At 44.1% G+C, this 23003-nt stretch overlaps 2 protein-coding genes and 1 long non-coding RNA gene across 6 annotated transcripts in view; 2 read left to right on the top strand and 1 right to left on the bottom strand.

Moving 5' to 3' along the window:
* The window catches only part of Acvr1 (activin A receptor type 1), a 129467-nt gene extending 125257 nt beyond the window's left edge, over positions 1–4210 (bottom strand). The window contains exon 1 of one of the 4 annotated variants that reach the window (XM_021149833.3): positions 4028–4210. The gene's annotated coding sequence lies outside the window, so the exon portion shown is untranslated. The remainder of the gene's footprint in view (positions 1–4027) is intronic. The other 3 variants (XM_021149842.2, XM_085834902.1, XM_085834901.1) reach the window with 3 other exon arrangements.
* A 362-nt stretch (positions 4211–4572) lies between these two features.
* The window catches only part of LOC147005916 (uncharacterized), a 99018-nt gene continuing 80587 nt past the window's right edge, over positions 4573–23003 (top strand). Inside the window, exon 1 of the mRNA XM_085834903.1 lies at positions 4573–4778. The gene's annotated coding sequence lies outside the window, so the exon portion shown is untranslated. The remainder of the gene's footprint in view (positions 4779–23003) is intronic.
* LOC147005917 (uncharacterized) lies at positions 16649–20968 on the top strand. Its single transcript, XR_015046530.1, has 3 exons — positions 16649–16842; positions 17561–17717; positions 18255–20968. It is a non-coding gene; the product is annotated as an uncharacterized LOC147005917 (long non-coding RNA).

Genomic DNA, 23003 nt, shown 5'->3' with positions numbered 1-23003 from the left:
TTAAACTAGCAGGACAAACAAGTACATTCTATCACCAATAGTTGTTCTCTTTTTTTCAAAAAAGAAAAAAAAAAAAAAGAGGCCAATCTTCCCTTTGGATCTTCTGAACTAGAACTGGCCACAGGGGTGTGGGGCTGGGGGAAGACCAAGTTTTCATTCCAAAAGATCAAAGAAGGCATTTTGTACCAGGAAACCTAATTCCAAACCCTCATTTCCAGGAAGAAAGCCACAGTGCCCAAAACTTGCTTGGGAAAAATAACACAGGACTATGGATTCCAATTAAAACCTCAGATGGTTTCCTTACCCAGTCTCCCAGCTTCAAGTTGCTAACACTCTACCGGGGTACTGCTCTAACTTACACAGCACCTCCAGTCCCGAACCATCACTTGACCACTGGGTTAAAAACACAGAAGCACGGAAGGCTCTATGACTGCCTTCTGTGCCCCATCCCAGAGACTAGACATACAAAACAAGGGGACACTGAAGAGTCAGCTGCAGCCCAGCCCATGCCTCTCAGGAGAAACCCCAGGCAAGCCCAAGCTGTCCCTACACTCATGATACTGGCAATGAGGACACAAGGAACAGAAAACAGAGAAGAAGCAATAGCTCAACCGTATGCAGTATAACCGGGTAGCTTTAAAGTGATTACCTGCAGTTTTGTCAATCGGCCAATAGTAAAGGTGTCTCCTTCATGCAAGGCAGCAAGCGATGGGCTACAGTCAGCAAAGTGCAGTGAAATATCCCCCCAAGTAATTATTATGCTAATCATTATGTCTAATTTCCTTTATCACTTCACTGAAAAACTACGGTATATCATGTATGTTGCTAAACTAAAATCAGCACCCGTGAACCCAACACCTAATCAGAAAACAATGTCACCAATCGTGTGACCTTCTTTGTCCTGACCCCAGATCCCTGCAGCACACACATACCAGACCATCACTAACCTGCACTTGAGGGTTCAGAATAAGTAGGAGTCTAGCTTCATGATTCCCTTGGTTCCTAACCAATGAGCTGGCTTCTTGATACAGCAGCAATACACTGCTTCTTAAAAGATGGTGATTGTAAGTTATTGTTAGTTTTTTTTAATTAAAAAAAAAAGTTATTTGCTGCTTTAAAGAAAAATATTAAAGGGGGCTGGAAAGATGCCTTAGCAGTTAAGAGCACACTGGCTGCTCTTCCAAAGAACCCAGGTTCAATTCCCAGCATCTACAGGGCAGCTAGCAAGGGCTTGTAACTCCAGTGCCAGGGGACCCAACACCCTCTTCTGACCTGCACAGGCACTTGCATGTGGTACACGGGCAGAACACCCATACACATCAAATAAAAATAAGTAAATCTAAAACAAGAGAGGCACATTATTAGATAATTAAAGATAAGTGAGACTTAGCTACAGCTGCAAAGCTTGGCCGTCAGTGGCAACCACAGCCCAGGACATGTGTTCTGGAGTGCCACCGAATCCTGGGTCAGCTCCTAACTCCACAGCCTAAATCTGCCGGGCCTCAGTTTCCTACTGGAGAAGAAGTGCTAAAGTGTGCAGAGTGCAAAGTGTTTGCACGGAGCTGGGCACACTGCTTGGCTCACACTCCACCTAATCACCCTGTCATTAACTCTACCCGAACAAATCAAAGGCTTTGGCCCCCACCGATGTCTGATTTCTCCATAATGGCCCTAATAAGCTGGACATGAGATTTAATCAGACAAAATAAATCATGATAGAAGGATCCAAATGGCCAAGCGAGCCACAGAGGGGCGATCGGGTCCTCGTATTGATTCTTTCGTTACCTTGTGACCTTGGAGAACAAGATCATTTTTCAAATCCATCCCTGTCCGGTGTCTCCCTCTGCTCTGCAGACTACTCCATCCAACCTTAAGAAACACCCAGCTGCCTATCATTATCAACACAGTCCAACCTTGGGAAGACAAGAAGCTTGGGGAAGATGGCCCCTGTTTCCAACTCAGTCACTGTCACCCGTTGCATGAATGTGGGAAGAAAACTTGGTAAACTATCAGTCTGGAGGGGAGGGCGCTCATTACAATGCTATTAATCAAATTAAGTTCCTCCTCGCTCCTGAAACGCATTACACTCCTGAATGTGGCATCTTAACTCTGCATCCTTAATATTCTCTGTAATTACTTAGCAATTACAAGAAATTTATTCAGATTCAAGTGATCACTCTAGTCCAACACGCAGAAGTTGTAAGACTATTATCTCAATCAAGTTCGCTCTAAAACCACTCTCTGCTTGGAGCAGACCTCAGCCACACAGTTGAAGAGAGACCATGAGTCCAGCCCGTGGCCCTTGCTCTTTGCCGGCTAAAGCCAAGGTCTATCTCAGCATCACTCATCACCTTTGAGGACTCCCATGTAACAGTGGCAGCAGAGATGCTGCGTCCCATTACAAAGTGACAGCCACCCAAGGCACACGCGGCTCAGCTTCAGAACACTTCCATCCATTTGTCAACCTCAGGACAGAAAACAAAAGTAACCAAATCACAAAGGGAGGGATCTGAGCTTAGAGCGGTAATCCAGATCCTATGCAGACTTAAAATAACCTTGTGACCGCACTGTCCCCGAGAGTGGCATGGGTGAGGCCTGGGATTCATACTTAAGCAGTGTGCCAACTGTAGAGCTGCATGGCAAGGCACTGTCTGAGGTCAGCACAAGTCTAGTGTCTGCCGCCTGCCCGAGCCTGGGCCCCCGGCCAGCAACCCACCTCCAGAGACTAGTGCCAGGACATACTATAGTGTTTCCATTTAAGGCCTGCCACTTGGATGAGCCCATCTCTGAAGTTTCTTAACACCACCTTTCCAGGAAGAATTTTTTGGGGAAAAGGGAGGTGGTGTCTATTTTTTGCCACCGCCTTCCCTTGGGCTGTCACAGCAGTCTGCCTCTGAAGAACAGGATTCTTTAAAATCACTGGGTTATGTTTCTATTTGAGGGATATTTTTTTCAGAAATTAAATATCTATGCAAACATAAAAACACATATATACATATATATATATATATATATATATATGTATATATATATGCAATCGCATTAAACATGTATGGGACCAGAGACGTTTCCCATCATCTCACACCAATCACACAAACCGCAAAGAAGAAAAGCCAATAAAGAGAGCAAATCCAATGCATTACCGTCCGTCTCTCTCCAAACACCAAATTAATGACAACTTTTTAACCAACACACTTTTCTTCTGCAACAAAAATGGGTGTTTTCTTGCCCAAGTACCTTCCTCCCTAGCTCCTCTGCTGTGCAAGGGACGTTCAGATCTCCAGAGGAAGAGGGAGGGTGGGAGACGTAACTGGCACAAACTGGACAGAGCCAAGCCAGTCTCTGAACCAGACAGAAGTCCATGCACGTAGTGGACCCACAGGCCCACAATTCTCCCCGGCGCGCCCAAGGTTCTAGCCTCACTGTTTTGGTTAGTGGCGAAGGAAGGGTTTTAAACTTGGCAAAGTACTATGCAACATCTGTAACCACATCTGCCTTCTGGGGATCGGAAGATGAATCCCACATTCCTGGCTTTGAAGCTTTTTGAAACTGCAGCTAGGAAGGACAGAGGGAGGGAGGGAGTTGAACAGAGTTTATTGGCTGTCTCTCCAGCAGAAAATTCCTCTTGGAAGAGATGGATATTTTGTGGGTGGGGGTGACTGGCCAATCTCTTTAGTCTGCCAAGCTCAGCTTGGAAGGTGAGCCCGGGGCCGTGAGGCCAGATCGATTTGTAAGTCCGAGGCGCACACCCTGCAGGAGTTCACCCAACGCACACCCGAACCCCCTACTCCAAGCCTCTGCCCACCCCAGATCCCACCAGCAGCCGAGGCCCTAAGCAAGTCGGTTTCGTTCCGCCGCGGCTTCCCCCAACGTCGAGAGGGCACGCAGCTTGCCGGAGAAAGAATGAAAGCGAGGGGGAGGCACCGAGACGCCCACCCTCCACCCCCGATCCCGGTCTCGCCTCCAGCTAAGCTCCCTCCTCCCTCGGTCCCGGGCTCCGGCGGCGCGGCCGGCGACCTGCTCTCACCTCTGGTCCAGCGGCGGTCGGGTGCTGAACCCGGGGAGGAGGAGAGCGCGAGGCGACCGGGAGCTGCAAGGCGGCGCGGGAGGCGCGGGGCGGGGCGGGGCGCTGCAGCCGGCGTGGAGCCCGGAACTCCGCGGGCCGCGGGCGGGTGGCCCGGGCGGCGGCGGTGGAGCGCAGCGCGGCGCGGCACGGCGCAGCGCGGGGCGGGAGGCTGGCGGCCACGGGGCCGGGGCGCAGGCTGGCGGCAGGCACCGGGCTGGAGCCGGGGAGACGGCTGTCGCGGGGCGGGAGGCGGAGGGCGGGGAGGAGGGCGGAGGAAACTTGCGGCGGCGCGGGGCTCGGCTGGGGGCGGCGGGGAGCCGGCGGCGGCAAAGTTCCCCCAGCGCTTGGGGGCGGCGGCGGCGGCGGCGGCGACCGGGAGCTGGAGCGGGAGGAGCGGGAGGAGGAGGAGGAGGAAGTGGCTGCGGAGCGCTCGGCCAATGAGTGTCTGGAGCTGTGATTAACCAGGCAGCAACACATCATTTCCTCCCGGCGCGGATCCAGGGAGCCGGGAGGGAGAGGGCCGGCGGCGGGGCGGGGCGCTCCTCGCGCCCCCTGCAGGCGCCCGGCCCCAGGGATTCCGCCCGCCTAGCCATGCTCGCCCGCCGCCCCCGACCCCCGACCCCTCGGGCCGCCCGGGCTGCGGGCTGCTGCGAGCCGGGCTGGCGGGACGCGGGGGAGGCGCGCGGCGCGGCGCGGCGCGGGGAGCGGCCAGGTAGGCGCGGGCGGGGCCGTCTGGACAGCTCCCGGGGCGCGGGGCGGGCGGACAGCAGGCAGCCGAGCCGGGATCTGCGGGGGCTCCTGCACTCATCTCCAGCCCTGCGTGTCAGGCACAGGGGTGGATACTCAATGCTCCGCCTCAGCCAGGCCATCGCTGCCTTGTCTTCTGATCCCCTTCCACTCTGCTCATTTCCTCGCAGGGTCTAGGGTTATGCAAGCGTTTGCCATTTTCGCAGTCGGCTTCCTTGGTAATAAAAATAAGCAAGTCTGGGGGGAGGGGGCTTCTGCAATAATCCCGCCCTGTCCTAGGCGCCATGGGAGCTTACAGTAGGAAGGAAGGAACATTCTCCGCCGCAGAGAGGCTGACAACTTTGGTCCTTACAAACACAAAAACACCCCAGTGTGCTAATATTATCTAGAGCATCAAAAAAGGCATGCAAGGATCAAATTTTGCATAGTGTCCGCTTAGTGTTTGGAAGCAGCAAGCCATTTTCTCTGCCCTCTAGAAGCTTATAATGCACAGTCCTATCACAAAGCAAGAGTAAAATCATGACACCAATAAATGGGGAAAACATAAAGTATTTTTTATCCCTACAGGTCCTTTCATGTAGAGGGCATTTATTGGGTCGCTGGCTGCAACACTGCAGAAGGTTGCAAAGGAAGTGGAAGATTGGGCCTTTGCAAAAGCTGCAAACAAGCTAGCTTTACAGGCGTGTATGTACAAGGAACAGCTAGAAAAGAGCCTTCAGGTGTTGTGTAAGCAAAAAAGCAGAGAAGGTTGTTGGTTCTTTTGTGTTTGGATCGTTCATTAGAGGGTCCTTGTAGTTATGTTTGGTGGAGATCAGGCGAGGAAAGTTCAGGTCAGATGAAGGCAAGATCACCCAATCTGTAATCCCTGCTGGCTGAAACAATACAACAGAGCCTTCGGTAACACTTGCTTCAACTGTCAGCCCTTGGGGCTCACTGGTTTGACCTTGGGCACACTTTGAACCTAAGAGAGGGAAATGGGAGCCAGAGTGGCTGTGCAGCTGTACTGCAGCTACCTCTTCATGCGGCTGTGTGCTTTTAATCTTCCAAATGTTTACAGTCCCTTCCATGAGGTCAGGCACCAGGCTCAATTGTGTTCATCCTGTATCAGCATGCCTAACAGTGGTGTATGTGTGTATGTTTAATAAAGACTTCCTAAAAGGTAGATAGGTGGATGGAGGAAGCTTGACCTGCTTTGGGCTGCTACTGCTATAGCTGTTCTCTTACTGTGGCTGACTCACTGCAAGAGCTAACGATCCCCTGTGACTACTCAGTGTTCCAAGGGACTCTGTGGAAGCACTGTGGATAGTGTTTGTGGCCTTGTATTCTACTTTGTGTGTGTGTGTGTGTGTGTGTGTGTGTGTATGTGTAAAATAAGAGGACAGACTAGGATACTGCTTTTTACACAAGCCCTGTGCACCCAGGGTTTAGCCCTCAAGGCTTAGGCACCTTATTCCAGGATTTCTCAACCTTGGCACTATTGGTACTTTGAGCTGGATAATTGGTTTTGCCGTTCTACATGTTGAAATATATTTAGCAGCATCCTTGACTTGTGCTCACTAGATTTCAATAGGACAACCCTCCCCTCACAATAGTGACAGCCAGATGTCTCTGAAGTACAAAATCGCCCTGGTTGAGAACCATTCCTTCCACCCCAAGAGCCAATCCACTGATTTAACCCTGGTGGGGAAAGAAAAAAAAAATCACACCCTTAAAGTAACGTGGAGGAGCTACATCTTCTGTCAGTCTGAGCTTCTCCAATCTCAGTCATATGTTTCAGGGAGCCTGACTCCTCTTAATTAACTGCCTGCTGCATTGTGAATTGGCATCTTCTCTGTTTTCTGCATATCCTCCTCTTTTACACCCAGATCAACATGTTCGTTTCTAAAAGTCAACAGATTTCAAAAAACTATTAGGAAATAGGGCCTTGAGCAACCTAAGAGTCCTGTACGCTATTTTTCTATAAAATGTGGGGAATTTATTCCATAAATTCTCACAAACAGCTTCTCTTTTAGAGTTAAGCTTTGAATCCTACAAATGATAGCCACATTCTTTTTTTTTAAAACCAAGGTTGTAAATAATACATGCCAGACATTATAATGTGTTTTTTTTCCATTTAAAATATTTAGATATCTGAGTTGAGTCATTTGTATTTTGAAGACATTTCCTGTTGGTTCCAGAGTTTATGTTTTATGAAAGGATAAAGGAACATGTTTTATTTAAATGTATCAAGCAGACATCAGTTTGGTTAGACTTACCAACTTCCCAAAACAAATTCTCTCAAACAGTATTGGTGAGCTGTTCCAGGGCTGGTTTTGTTGGTAAAGATCCTGCTGCAGCTAAGCGTTTAAAGGGTTCTAGAAGAAAAGTAAAGGTTTGTGATGGAAAGAATGAACAGATTCTGATAGTCTGTTCATTCAGGGGTGGGTACATAAAATCCTCGTAGGCAACTAAAAAGAAACAAAAAAAATGGGACCCAAAAACACCTCCTCCTTCCAGACACTGGTTCCATGTTTGTGATGGAAATCGATATTAATGCTCAGCAAAAATGTTATTATCTATTTCAATAAAGATGGCGATTTTGAATGTACATGATGGTCACAAACATATGCAGATTAGCTGGAACCTAGATAAGTGATCTGTTCCCATTTATTAAGCACCGAGGTCTAGAAGAATATTCGCATGGCCTAGGAGAAGAACCCAGATTTGAGGATTCCGTAAGGTTTGAGGAACACTGCATCTCCAGCTTATGTGGTCAGGCATGAACAAGAGCATTTGTCCTTCTGCCCCAATTCTAGGTTTTCTCAACCCAGGATTTGTGCCTTTGTTGTATTTAAATATTAGGGGGAAAAGTCATATCAAAGAAATTAATATCATGCATATTCTAGATCACAGCTGTTTTGATAGATATGTCTAATGGCAGTGATAGTTTAATAAATAATATTTTCATTGGTAATCCATAGGCATTGTCTTGCCTTTTAAAGGAACATCATTCAAGTGGGAGAAAAAAAAAAACTGACCCAGTTCATCATAACTATTTTGGGAGAATGATAAATTAAAGGCCTTGAGATATGAAATTTAGTCCTAATCTTGTGACAAAAAAAGAAAAAGCCACAAAATTAATACTATGATCTAAAGATGAAGATGATTTGATTGTAATAGTAAGAGATGGAAGAGAAACCCAAGCTAAAGGACCGCTACAAATGGCAGCCTTAGCATCTTCCTTCCCAAAGGAAAACAGTGAGACATAGCCTAGAGCTTTGGTTTTTCTAGCTTAATTTTCCAGGCGTATCCGGGACTCGTTGGTTGTGTATTTCATATGAGAGGTTATTGGCCAGCTACTGTACTCAATGAGGTGTGGGTACCATAAAGGACATCCTGAAGCTGTTCATTGTTCAAGTCAGACATTAACACAGTTCCTCCTGACATGCCAATGTACTACTTGGAGCCAACTGTGGTAAAATAGTGTTGCAAAGTCGTAGGGGACTGTTCATTAAACTATGTTGAGACACTTTGGAAAAATTTAGTTAGTGTCTGCTCACATCCCTTCTGAAATATTTATACAAGGCATAAATAGTGTGTGTGTGTGCGTGAGTGAGTATGTGTGTGTATGTATGTGTCAGTGTGTCTGTATAACTGAGTGTGTGTGCGTGTGTTTGTGTATGTGTTTGTGTGTGTGTTTGTGTGTGCGTGTGTGTCAGTGTGGTGTGTGTATCAGTGTGGTATATGTGTATATCAGTGTGGGGTGTGTGTGTTTGTGTGTGTGTTTGTGTGTGCGTGTGTGTCAGTGTGGTGTGTGTTTGTATGTGTATGTGTGTATCAGTATGGTGTGTATGTCAGTGTGTATGTCAGTGTGATGTGTGTTTATGTGTCAGTGTTGTATGTGTTTATGTGTCAGTGTTGTGTGTTTGTGTGTGTGTATGTGTGTGTTTGTGTGTATGTCAGTGTGGTGTGTGTGTCAGTGTGGTGTGTGTGTCAGTGAGGTGTGTGTTTGTGTGTGTGTCAGTGTGGTGTGTGTTTGTGTGTGTGTCAGTGTGGTGTGTATGTCAGTGTTGTGTGTTTGTGTGTGTATGTGTGTGTGTGTCAGTGTGGTGTGTGTTTGTATTTGTATGTGTGTATCAGTGTGGTGTGTATGTCAGTGTGTATGTCAGTGTGATGTGTGTGTATGTGTCAGTGTTGTGTGTTTGTGTGTGTATGTGTGTGTGTCAGTGTGGTGTGTATGTGTGTGTATGTCAGTGTGATGTGTGTGTGTATGTGTCAGTGTTGTGTATATGTGTGTGTTTGTGTGTATGTCAGTGTGGTGTGTATTTGTGTGTGTGTCAGTGTGATATGTGTATCAGTATGGTGTGTGTGTGTGTGTCAGTGTGGTGTGTGTATGTGTGTGTGTCAGTGTGCTGTATATGTCAGTGTGGTGTGTATTTGTGTGTGTATGTGTGTATCAGTATGGTGTGCGTGTGTGTGTGATGTGTGTGTGTGTGTCAGTGTGATGTATGTGTGTGTGTCAGTGTGATATGTGTGTGTCAGTGTGGTGTGTGTGTGTCAGTGTGATGTGTGTGTGTGTGTGTCAGTGTGATGTATGTGTGTGTGTGTCAGTGTGATATGTGTGTGTCAGTGTGGTGTGTGTGTGTCAGTGTGGTATGTGTGTATGTGTCAGTTTTGTGTGTGTGTGTGTGTATTGTGTGTCTGGGGGGGTGTCAGCGTGTGTGTGTGTGTATAAGTATGGTGTATGTGTGTGTGTGTGTGTGTGTCAGTGTGGTGTTTTTGTGTGTGTGTGTATATCAGTGTGGTGTGTGTATGTGTCAGTGTGGTGTGTGTATCAGTGAGATGTATGTGTGTCCCTGTGTGTGTGTGGTGTGTGTGTGTGTGTTTGTAATGGGCTGATCTAGAACTTCTAAGCTCAAGGGACTCACCGCCCCAGGCTTTTTTCCAGTCACTTGGATTATAGGTGCTATTCAAGACAAGAGTTAAATTGTTTTAAATCATGAATTAATTGAAAGCAAAAGTAAATAAAATCTTAATTTTAGAAAGAAAATTACTTCCTAAATAGAAAACATAAAATAAATAAATATTGAGTTGACTATGTGAAGTTTTTCCTGAAAATGTTCAAAGAATAAACAAATAAGGAGGAAAGGGACTAAAATCATCCACAACATATATTCAAAAAGATTAGAATGTTGATGTATAAGAAATTTAAAATCAACAAAAATGGACCCTGTAATTAAAGGTCAAATTTAATGAAAATTAAAATGATCATATGATCTTTAAAAACTGGCGAGACTGAAGAAAAGGTAAGTCAGCCATAGTGATGCAAACCCTTATTCCTAGCACTGGGGAAACAGACATAGGAGCTCTGCTAGTGCGAGGCCAGCCTCAGTTTCAGGACAACCAGGACTACAGAGATCCTGACTCAAAAAGATAGACAGACAGACAGACAAACAATAGATAGATGGATGGATGATAAAATATAGGAATGATTGAATAAATAAATACTGAACAGAAGGTAATACAAATAAAATATTCCATGCAATTATTTCACAGCCTTTGTCAGTAATTAAGCGTGTTTCTGTTGGTAAATTTGGTTTAATAAAGGACACAGTTGCTGAGGAGATTGCATGCTGGAAAACAATTTGTAAAAGATAATTAGGTGATATGTATCAACATCTTAACAATATTTATATCCTTTGACACTTTAGTCCTACCTCAGGAATTTATGCTAAGAAAATAAAAAGCATCAAATGCAAAAGGGTTTGCATAAAAGGATAACTGTTGGGGCTGGAGAGATGGCTCAGCGGTTAAGAGCAGTGACTGCTCTTCCAGAGGTCCTGAGTTCAAATCCCAGCAACCACATGGTGCCTCTTCTGGAGGGTCTAAAGACAGCTACAGTGTACTTACATATAATAAATAAATCAATATTTAAAAAACAGATAACTGTCATCCTGTCATCTTCTAACTTTGGGAATGCTAACAATGAGTTCTACATTGAAAATACAAAACAGAGATAGGATTTTAACTCCATAACTATCTCTCCCTCTCATGGGAGACTCAATGCCCAAATGGAGCAAGAGAGAAACAGCCCAAAGGATAGTTTGTTGACCAAGCATAAAGACCTAAACTCAGATTCCAGTAGTATGTCCTGTAACCCAAGTGCTGACCAGCAAAGACAGGACATTCCCTGGAGCTCTTTGGCCAACCAGACAGTCCAGCCAATCTGTGCACTTTCGATCAGGGAGATCCCAGTTCAAAAGTTAGGTTTGCTATAAGTGACGATACACACCTCTAATCTTAGCCCTAGAGAGGCAGAGGCAAGTGCTTCTCTGTGAATTTCAGGCCAACCTGGTCTACATAGTGAGCTCCAGGACAGGACAGCCAACATTACATAGAAAGACCCTATCTTAATAATAATAATAAATTACAGTTGAATGCAACAGAGGAAAACACTGTCAACACAATTCTAGAAAAAAATGCTTCAAAAAATTAATCTCTCTCTCTCTCTCTCTCTCTCTCTCTCTCTCTCTCTCTCTCTCTCTAAGAGATTCTCTATCCAGGCACTCCCTGGCTACTGAGACCCTGTCTCACAATATGAAGACGACACCTTGTTCACATTAGAAATGTACTCTCTGGACTTTCTTTCAGGGACCCTGTGTTCCAATCATTCTATAGCATTAATAAGCCGAAATAATCAACATTATAAAAATAGAAGTGCACATATTTTCAAAGGATCTGACAGCCATGGAACAGAATCTCACTGGTGAGGCGTGCATATGGATTTGTATTTGTGAAGTGGGAGGTACAGCTTTGTAGGTGTGTGTGTGTGTGTGTGTGTGTGTGTGTGTGTGTGTGCGCGCGCGCACGCGTGTCTGCACACATGTGCTTGTATGCTCTGCTCATAGGTCTCCTTTGAGAAGGAATTTTCCCCCCAAGGATCTGCCTCCTTTGCCTGCATTTCAGACTCCTCCTGACTGACTTCTTTGCAATCATGAAGGGCTAGATTCCCTCAGGTTTTTCTGAGGTTGGAAGTCTGAAGTTACTGGAGTTTTTAACTTACTTAACTATGGTTAATGGCTCTTCATTGTCTAGATGTGGGCTTCAAAGGCCAGTCCCTTGAGTCCCTCAGATAAACGACATTAGGAAGATCAAATCAATTTCCTCATCAAATTAAACAAACGCATTTCAAATTTCACTGTGGTAGACTCTGAATCAAGGTGGCTTTTCATTTTTAGAGAATATTCCTTTTCCTGATTTATCTCTGAGTGTTTGCACTGTGAGGACATTGTCATAGATAAGAAATCAAATTAATTTTCTAAGGCCTAATGTGGCCCCAATTCTAACCATATCTAAAATGCAGCTACTTCCTTTTTATTAACCTACTTTTTTTTTTTGAATGAAACTCCAGAGAGAGCTACTAAGGTTAATTACATATAGTGGAGAACTAGCCATGTGACCTTACGCAAGTAACTTCATATTTCATAGTCTCCTTTCTTCTCCTCTGCTGTGGAGCCAAGACTGGGCTGCTACTTGGAGACCTGTCAGGTCTGAAATCCCAGACCTTATTTGGAATTCCTGCATTTGACCTTTCTGAGAGTGAAGAACTCAAGATTTCCAGGAACTCACAAACTGCCTTTTGGAGCCCGGTGGGATGAAGATGGGTGGCCAAAGGAGGAGGCTAAGGGAACCTGGCCAAATCCAAATCATGAGGGTCTCACCAGTTGAGGGAAGGGACTCGATCAAATGGGTTAGCGGGAGAAAGTAAGTGCTTTAGCTCTATACTGACAATTACATTCCTTTGTTACCAAGACATTTGTCTTAACATGGTTTTGTTGGTGGCGTTTGAAACCATGATTCAAGGGGCAGGGACATACCACCACTGCTTGTCTAGCATTTTTAAGGCCCCGGGTTCAACCCCAACAACAACAGTACATGAACAAATGAAAGATTCAAAGTATACAAGGACAAAAGGACAGACTGTAGTGAAGCAAGCACAAAGAACCACTTTTCTCTCGTTGCCAGTTGCCATGTATCATTTCAGAAATGTTCTAGAAATAGGAACAATTACATGTGTTTTCCTTTGCTTTGTCACAACTGGCAACATAGTATATGTTGTGCTTCTGTGCTATTTTTTTTTTGCTTTTAATTAATGTCACAATGTATCTCAATGCTCACCAATCACCCTTTGATAAACAGTCTTTACTGTTACAATTAAATTGTTCCTCCCAAGATTATTTTTACTGTGTCACTCTGTTAGGGGGCTCGGAAGCTTCCAGCGATCTCCCTCCCGTCACATCCCTGCCTTTTCTCCTTGGAAAAGTTAGTCCCCAAAACACACACAGCTTTTCAAGGTTTTACAGTTATTAAAGGCAAGAGTGGGGCTAGAATTTGTTTCTCCTAACTACCACCACCCCCAGTCCCATTTTATTCTCTGATTATATGAAATTATGCATGTTGTAATTCAAAAATGTTTTCTGAAGTGATATGTATTCTATGACTCAATTCTTTAGTTTTTTTTTTCTTTTTTTAAACTAGCATGTATGCTGTGCAGAAATGGATTTAGAGAGCTATACATGAAGATGCTACCAGTAATAATATTGACATTATATCAGTACACGTAATCTTTGTACCTTGTTATGTGGAGGGGTTCTTGTATTTGGGCATATGCATACATGTGCATGTATTGACCCTGAGGCCTTGGCATGGTGAGCAAGCTCTCAACTACAGAGTCACATTCCTCCAACCCCTACATTTTGTATGTTATGACAGGGACTCATCATATAGCCTTGGCTAACATACAATTCACTATGTAGACAAGGCTGGCCTCAAACTCACAGCTTCCCAAGAACTGGGATTAAAGGCACGTGCCTCTACCCCCTGCCCCAAACCCCCCCACACACACACCCTCTTCTTCAAGACAGGGTTTCTCTGTGTAACCCTGATCATCCAGGCTGGCAGCAATATCACAGAGATCTGCCTGCCTCTGACTCCCAGTACTCAGATTAAAGGCATGCACCACCACCACCCCAAACCCTTCTTTTCAATAGAAACTTGATGAGCTATAATTACATTTAAAGATTTATTTTAAATCACATATATCTGTTTGTGTATAGGCATATGTACATATGTGCAAGTGCCCACAGTAGCCAAAGGCATTGGATCCCCACAGCTAGAGTTACAGTCATTGTGAGCTGCCTGACATGGCTCTTGGGACTCTAACTCTGGTCCCCTGGGAGAACCATACATGCTCTTACCCACTGTGCCGTCTTTTTTGTATTATATACATTACCCATTTCAAGTGTACAGTTTAAATGTTTCTTTCAAAGACTTGAGCAATCATCACAGCAGATCAATTTTAAACCATCTTCATTCTCTCAAAATGAAACCCTGTATATACCAGCAGTTTCTTGCTGTATACTTTTACTCTTGGCTTATATTTTTAACTTTCCCCCAATAGTTACTAGTCCTATGAGTAGACAAATGTTTTGAAAAAATAAAAAGTAAAAATGTCATATCTACTTTAAAAATAAATATAGAGAAAAATATTCCTTTCTTTTTAAAATGATTTTATTTTGTATGTGTGGGTGTTTTGTCTGCATGCATGTCTGCAGTGCCTGCAGAGGCCAAAAGTGTGTGTGTCAGATTCCCCTGGGACTGGCAATATTGTTCTTTATAATCCACCCTGTCGGTGCTGGGATCCAACGTAGGTTCTCTGGAAAAAGAGCCAGGGTTCTAAACCACTGAGATATCTCTCCAGCTGCCGGGAAAAAGAACACATAGTCTTAGTTTCCTGCTTGTATTCTGAGTAGTTTTCCAAGCCATTAGGTATTCTGTGAGGCTGTGACTAAGATCTGTAGCTATATACAACTTTTGGTCACATCTCATCATTTCTTTAGGCTACTGAATCCCAAGAGTAGAGATCCTGATCATATTTCTAACTGCAAAGTATCTGACGCCTTCCCATTAATATTTCCGTTCCTTTTGGTTTTTGATTGGTTGGTTTTTGTTGTTTTGTTTTTGAGTCAGGGTCTCTGTGTGTGTAGCCCTGGCTGGCTTGCTTCTCACTATGTAGAACAGGCTGGACTCAAACTTACAGTAATCTTCCTGTCTTTGACTCCTAGATGCTGGAATGACAGATATCTTCCACCATACTTTTTACTGCTGTCTCCAACCCTTGTCCAATCCTTGCCAACTGGGAATTTTAAAGTTAACTATTTTGAGCTATGTAGTGTTTGTAGCAGAGTTTGTGCAGTGTTGACCCGCCACAGGTGAAGCCCGAGATGTAACCCCAACACCACAGACATGGCCCCCAAAATGTTGGTTTAGTTTAAATTCATTTGATTATTATTAATGCTGCTGGACCTTGTTCATACATGCATTAATCTTTCTCAGGTTTTCTAATTTTCTTTCAATTACTGTCCTTTGCTTATTCTGTTTTGGCATTGGTGTTACTTTTATAAAGGATGTTGAGGGGTTTTTGTTTTCCCCTCCTTGCTTGCTAAGAAAGAACAAGGTAAAAATTCTAATCTACCAATAACTTTTGAATATTAGATTTGTTCTCCACCCTCAGAGTGGAACTGGTCACCTTCTTTAGAGGAGCATTTTCTGTCATGTTGAAGAAACATCAGAGAAAGGAAGAGCAGTTGAAGAGTTCCTTACATTTGGATAAAACAGCCATATGCTTATTTCATTGCAAATTCCTAAAAGTAATATCTGCTACCAATGATAGGGAGACTGTTAAATGAAGTGTGGTTTTCCTAAGTAGCTAGATAATTTGTGTTTAATTTAACTCAGCCACCTCTATAGAAGTTAACCCCAATCTTGAACCAAATAGTGCCCAAATAGAAAATGCACCGATCCTAATGCCCCTTTCTCTTTGACAAATCTGAGTTTTTAGACCGATGGGTAGGTTGGCTGCCTCCATGTTCAGAAGCACTTGTGGTTCCTGTTGACACAGTAAGTGTAGATTTGGGGACAAGCCAGGTGTTCATCCGTTTCCCAGAGAACCTAGAGTAGTGACAGGTGCCTGAGATCCTAGCAGCTGGGAGGTGGAGGCAGGAGGATTAGGAGCCCAAGGCCCTTTTGCTGAGCTTCATAGCTGGTTGGACGCTCCCTGGGCTGTGTGAGACCCTGTCTCAGAAGCCATTAAAAATAAGAGGATTTTCCACCAAGAGTCATCTGCTTCCTCGTGACCCTCATCTACTTAGGTGTTGGGCATTGGTAACTGTGGACACCTGACTCGCCAGCAAGGAAGACGCCACAACAGGATTCTTCTGCACACGTTTATTGGGAGAGCTTGATAGCGAAGGCTAAAGACCCTGAGCCCCAGAACTGGAGCTGCTTATATAGGCCTAGGAGTGGCGTGTCTATACCTGATTGGTTGTGCTTTCAGTACCTCATTTACATTCCCTGGCATGGGCTGTGACTTGGTGCGGAAACCCTTATGCACATGCGCACATTGGTTGTTTACCCGAACTTACGGGCGGTGGCCAGCGGTAGCCAGCGCCATCTTGTAATGGCGTATGTGGCTTCCCACAGGTCTCAGAACAGTCTTTTTTTTTTTTTTTTTTTGGTTTTTTTTTCCAAGATAGGGTTTCTCTGTGTAGCCCCTGCTACCCTGGAACTCATTCTGTATCTCCGAACAGTCTTAATCAGATACTTGATTTTCACAATAAAGCAAAAAAAAAAAAAAAAAAAGAAAGAAAGAAAGAAAGAAAGAAAGAAAGAAAGAAAGAAAGAAAGAATCATTACCACCACCATGAAACCTTTGGAACAAAAACAAAATAATGAGAAAGATTTAGGACTAATCTAATATAACCTCTACCTTTTTTTTTTTTTTTTTTTTTTCATTTCAAGAAATTGATGATTAGAAGAGAAGAGGCTGGATAAGGTCATTTAAGTCTAGCCCCAGTCGAGTTGGGTACATTTTGGTGAGTTCTAAGCCAGCCTGATCTGCATAATGAATTCTAGCCAGGGTCACATAGTGAGACCCTGCCTCAGAAGAAGAAAGAAAGGAAGAAACAAAGAAAAAGGAAAAAAAAAAAAAGGTAATGTTCCTGTTTAACAAAAGTTTCAAGCACGCACACTTGTCAACATGTAAATGTAGCAATACTGATCTTAAATCAAGCCTTCCTAAGTCGGCAATAATGATGTTTCCTATGAAAGTAAACAGATTACTAGTATATACAAATTACTAGATATTAAATAAGATCGAACATTAAAAAGCCAGAGAAGTTTCGAAGCAATCTGTAGGTTGCCTTGACTCGTGGCGTTCTACTGTAGTCAAGCAGGGGATATAGTTTGTTGGTGATCCAAGGTGTAACAGAAAACAGATACTAAGTGAAATGTGCTTCTTCAGTGTGCCCAGAAACCAGGATGTTAGGCATGTTGACTATCCAGCCACAGCAGGGAAGAGCGCCAGCTGAGATGTCCAGGTTCTCGTGTCCCAGGACAGAGAATAGCAGGAGCACAGGATGAGGTACTAGGAAAAGTTTATTCAAAAAAAGTAAAAAGACACTCCGAGAATGAAGTGAGCGGCTGAGCTGGGAAAAGACGTAGCTCCAAAAAGCGGAAGCAGGCATTGCGAGACCCTTTTACATCATCGCGCAACATCCGCCTCCTTTCTCATCTATTTATCTCTGTCCTTTCTTAAACTTTTCCCGTCTGCTACAGGTAGTACAGGTGAAGAAGGATTTCCGGCCCGGTTTCATTGACTTGGTTCTTTCATATATTAATTCTGATATCTTACTCCATATCCCTATCCAGCCTCTGCAGGAAGTTGGTCAGTGAGGGCGAACAGTTCAACCTGGCTTCCCATCCCTTAAAAGACCCCAGAGAAGACGAGAGAAGCAAAAACTTGAACCCACTTCAGTGGCTTTCTTGACTTTAATAGAATCACCCAAAGACAACTTTTTAAAATTAGGTAATAGTTTCCTTTCTTACCTTCCTTCTTCTTTCCTTCCTTTCTTCCTCCTTCCCCCTCCCTTCCTCCTGCCCTCCTTCCCGTACAAACTTGCCTAAGGATTATTTTTAAAACCCAACTTTCTGACATGAAGTCCAGCAGTTCTTGGGCACACCCTCCCCCACCCCGGTCCTCCCCACTCTCTGGGTCCTTTCAGGGCTGTTAGGCCAAGGGTCCTCTATCACTTCCTGGTGGCTTTCAATCCTTCGATATATCTGATAAGAGTTTACAATATCTGCTACTGTGGAGTAGTTAAACAGATTCTGTTTGATAAATTTTCTTAGGGAAGTAAAAAAAAAAAAAAAAAAAAAACCAACAACCCCCCCTTAAAAAAACCGGCCACATTGTTTTGAAAAACATGTTTTAAAAATAATTTTATAGACTGCAGATTTTGTAAATGATCGTGTGAATGTTGAGAAGGGGTTCCCAACCTTGTTAATGTCCCCCTAGCATTAGGCTTTTGTTCCCCAGCCTTGAATATGTCATTTTCTCCCACAGACTGCATTTCTAGGGGTATAATTGCTGTCTCCATGTAAAAGACAACTCATGTGCATACATTTCCACGCACTGCAACGAGACTCTGCCTCCCCTCATTTTAATGCAGATGTGAGCCAGAGGGTAGAGTTACCCTCACTTCCCTGAGCAGATGAAACCAGATTACACATTAAATATTGTCTTTGAAACCAGGTGCACAGAAACAACCAATTACCCAGACAGCTCATCACGTCCTGATATGTTTACCGCATTGTTTTTTTGTTTTCTCTTTAAATATTTGGTGAAATTATTCTGAGGCATTCATTTTCTCTGCAACGAACAGAATATGCTTATTAATAAAGGTCCCCTTTGTGTGACTCAGTCACAGTTGACTCACAGGAACCCACAAAACCACGCTGGAAAGTTTCTTAACTGAACTCAAGTTGCCTGGAAGACAAAGCTTTATCCCCACAAAGAGGAGACTGCTTCTGGTGCTTCCCGAGGACAACAACTGGCTTGAAATCACCAAGAGGAGAAGGGTTTGAAGGAGTGAAGGAGGTCTCTGTTCCCTCTGTTCCTCCTTGAATCGATCATAAAGGGCAGTATTCATACAGATTTATCCAACTTTGGTCACTGCTAATAACATCTAGAACTGTCTCCATGTGTTTGTTCAGGAACCATGTTAGTGTCTGCCCACCATTTCCAGATGAGGCTTCACTATGCAAAATCCAAACCCTCTCTGCTGGCCCGGAACTCACAGACATCCTCCTACCACTGCCTTCTGAGTGCTGAGATTAAAGGCTTGTGCCATCAACATGGCCAGCCATGCTGATTGATTGATTGATTGATTGATTTTAATGAAGATTGTTGTTCCTTTGGATCTTTTGTAAATCTGCAATGCACATGAACACAAGAGCTCCCCATAACTTGTTTCTGTTGTTCCAATAGGCTTCTACCATGTGTGGAGGAGGGGCTGTGTTACAGGTCCACAGTCATTAGCCTCCCGAATCATCTAAGAGCTGGGCTGGTGACCCACAGAAGCATACATATCACTGACTTCAACACCACTTTGGTCTACATCGGGAGTTCCAGAACAGTCAGGACTACATAGAGTAACCCTGTCTTTTTAAAAAAAAAAAAAAAAAAGGAAAAGTAAAGGCAAGTGTCGGAATGCACACCTTTAACCTTTAATCCCAGAACTGGGGAGGCAGAATCGGGTGGATCTCTCTGAGCGGCAGGCCAGTCTGGTCTACCTAGAAAGTTCCAGGATAGCCAGCAGAGGTACATGGTAAGACTCTGTTTCAAAGTTTAAAAAAAGAAAGGAAGAAAGGAAGGAAGAGAGAGAGAGAGAAAGGAAGGAAGGAAGGAAAGAAAGGGAAAGGGAAGCAGAAAAGAGATAAGGGAAGAGGGATCTGCAGGAGTTGGCCAATGTGCAATTGGTGGGATGGAAACCTTTAGGAAGTTTGGGGACAGGGACTTCGTGGTAGGGCTGTCCACAGTGTGCTGCTGCTATGTGGAACAGGGAGGTGAGGTGTTATTACAAGCCCCATAGAGGGCTGGAGAGATGGCTCTGCTGTTAAGAGCACTAAGAGCACTGCTTTTCCAAAGGTCCTGCGTTCAGTTCCCAGCAGCCACATGGTGGCTCACAACCATCTGTAATGGGGATCTGATGCTCTCTCCTGGTGTGTCTGAAAACAGCGACAATGGACTCATACATGAAAATGAGGAAAAATGTAGACAATTGAAGCCCCATAGAAAGGCTTAGTGTGCATGGCTTGGAAGTCAGACACCTGCTGGTAGAACTGTTAAGCAGGGCATATTTGCCCAGTATCCCAAACTCATAAACCCCAGCTTGCTTTGGAAAGTAGGGGGAGTTTTACAGAAAGGAGGGGAAACAATATACAACAGAGAGAAAGCAAAATTATGCTGTTTGCAGGTAGGGAGGGAGCAAGCAGTGTGAGCACGGGAATGCACGCATTTGTGTGTGTGTATGTGTGTGTGTGTGTTATGTGTGTGCATGTATTATGTGTGTGCAAATTTCTTTGTGTATGTGTATATGTTATTATGTGCCTCTGAGTGTACATGTATGTATGTGTGCATCTCTCTGTGTGTGTTTGTGTGTATGTTATATAAGTGCCTATGTGTGTGCATATAAATGTATATACACATGTGTATAGTGAGTGTATGCACCCCTGTGTGTACATATATGTGTGTGTGTGTACATTTCCTTGTGTGTGTGTGTTTATGTATGTTGCATATGTGCCTCTGTGTGTACATGTCTGTGTGTGCAAATTTTTTGTATGTGTGTGATTGTGTATGTGCCTCTGTGTTCATATGTATGTGTCTGCACATCTCTGTGTATGTGTGTACATATTGTATGGATGCATGTTGTATGGGGGGTCTCTGTGTGTACGTGTGTGTGTGTTGGGACTGAACTTACTCAGAGCCTTAGGGTTTACTAGGCAAGTGCCCCATGTGTGAGCTATATCCCCAGTTTCTGTATTTCTTTTTCATAAATCATCTCTGAGACATCTTTGAGAAGATAAACCTTTTAGATGTGAGCCAGTGAACCTGAAATAACACTAAATACTGCATCTCTCTTATGTGTTATGTTCAGTGTGGAAGGTGGTCCAAGGTCTGTGGAGGGCAACCTTAAATGTTCTTGCAGAATTGTGAATACTTAACCTTGTATCTTTATTCTGCAGGTACTTAAATATATTTAATTGGAAAATGGTGTGTGTGTGTGTGTGTGTGTGTGCGCGCAAAGTTCTTGTCTCAGCACTAAACAGAAGGTGGGGGGGGGGTGAAAGTAACCTAAATGTTCAGCAGTATGGCAACCTCTGTCAGGAAATGATGGTGTGTCCTTACAGTGGACACTGGAGCATTGGAAAACTGCAATAAGGAAGTTCGTAATGCATTATACAAGGTGAACTTCACAGTATATTGGCAAATGAAACAAAAAGATCCCTGTGAGAGAAAGAAAATACTGTGCGACAAAAATCTCAGCTAAAAGAAAAAAATACCAAGAGGAAATATGCACATCTATGTTGGCTGTTATAACTGCACAGAGATCCACAGCCACGGAGTGGGAACATGGGGACATCGAAAAGGAGAGGGGAAGGCAACATGATCAACGCTTTAAAAAGATTTATTTAATTTGTTTTAGGTGTAAGAGTGTTTTCCCTGCATGTATGTAAGTGCATCACATGTGTGCCTGGTGCCAGCAGAGGTCAGAAGAGGGCAACATCTTCCCTAGAACTGGAGTGTGTGCCTGAATGAGTTTCTGTGCACCGTGTTGATTCAGGTGCCTGCAGAAGCCAGAAGACTTGGATTCCCTGGAACTGGGGTTACAGGATGTTGTGAGCTGCCATGGGGATGCTGGGAACTCAACCGTAGTCCTGTCTGCAAGAGCAGCGAGTGCTCTTAACCACTAAGCCATCTGTACAGTAGAGTAGTAGATAATTCTGCGCACCTCAAGAGGGAGATGGAGATTTGAAAGGAGAGCTTGCATCTGACCTCCAGCAGCATGACACAATGCACAGGACATTTTCAGTAAATATGTCTGCTTATAATTATTCTTCTGGCTTTAGTGTAGTGACAATTTTGTTGTTCTGGTTTCTTTGAAAAAACAGAGAAATGTTATGGGAATGTGTTTTCACTTTAATCCCAGGTGTGGGATACGGGGCTGCTTCAGATTGTCCACAGCAGCTGCCTAGGATTTGCCGAATGCTTTAGCCAGCTGCAGATACTTTCTGTGATTATGTGATGTTTGGAATTCTGAGGACTCTTCAGAGGGTAGATAAATGCTAGGGACCCCCGAGAGGAGGGTGCGTTGTTAGTGGGTTGTTGGTTGACTGGTTGTTGTCTGTGTGTTGTTGGGTGCTGTTGGGCACGGTTTGATAAGCAGTCATTTGCAAAGCAGAAACAAGAAGACATTAGATATCCTGGCAATGAAGACCAAACATGCCCCCAGGGAAATCGATGCGCCTAATCTGCAGAAAGGAGTTTAACCATAACATCGCCCCCTTTCAGATTTCTGACTTTGTTCAGGGATCTCTTTCCTTTCTTCTCTATCATTTTTCTCTTTTATCTAGTATTTAGGGGGTTGAAAGGGTGGTAAAAAAAAAAGCATAGAAAGGTGGAAGAGAACCCACAATGTAGCAAGAGACTATATAGCTGAGTGTGGTGCTGAGCGCTTGACCCTTGGGCGGAGGTTTAAGGTCATTCCTTGGCTACACGGTGAGTTTGTGGCTCCATGAGATCTTATCTCAACGACTACCAACAAAATGATCCCCTTATTTAGTAATTGTGTGGTCTTAGGTTACAGAAGAAAATTATTCTGGTTATCATCACCATTCCCTCAGACATAGCAGAGTACTTGGAGATAAGAGGCTGAGAATGATGGGAAATGTGAACAGAGGATGCAGAAGAGGTTTATAAGAACAATACTTAGCTCCCAAGAAGTCGCTGGGGGGAACCTGTATCAGAAAATGCTGTGTGTGCCTGGCTCTTCTGTATAAAGTTAACAAAGGAAAAGCCTCACCGGGCTCTCACACTTTGTACTTCTCTTCTGAGGTTCCAGTATGCAAAACAGGGATGCTACTCGGTCTGTCTGTGGCAGGTGCCAGCCAATGGATGGATTAGCAACAGGCACATGAGAAATGGTGGGGTTCACAGTTTCTACATTAATGGAGTAGAGAGCTAGACAACCCAAGTTGACCTGGAAAAAAAAAACTAACGACAGGTCTCAGCTACAGATATTTTTGTAGTATG

The sequence above is a fragment of the Mus caroli genome, unplaced genomic scaffold, assembly GCF_978045245.1.
Source record: "Mus caroli unplaced genomic scaffold, Mus_caroli_1 scaffold_2, whole genome shotgun sequence".
Classification (NCBI taxonomy): Eukaryota; Metazoa; Chordata; class Mammalia; order Rodentia; family Muridae; genus Mus; species Mus caroli.
Note: the sequence above shows the minus strand (reverse complement) of the source record. Positions and strands in the feature narration are given on the sequence as shown.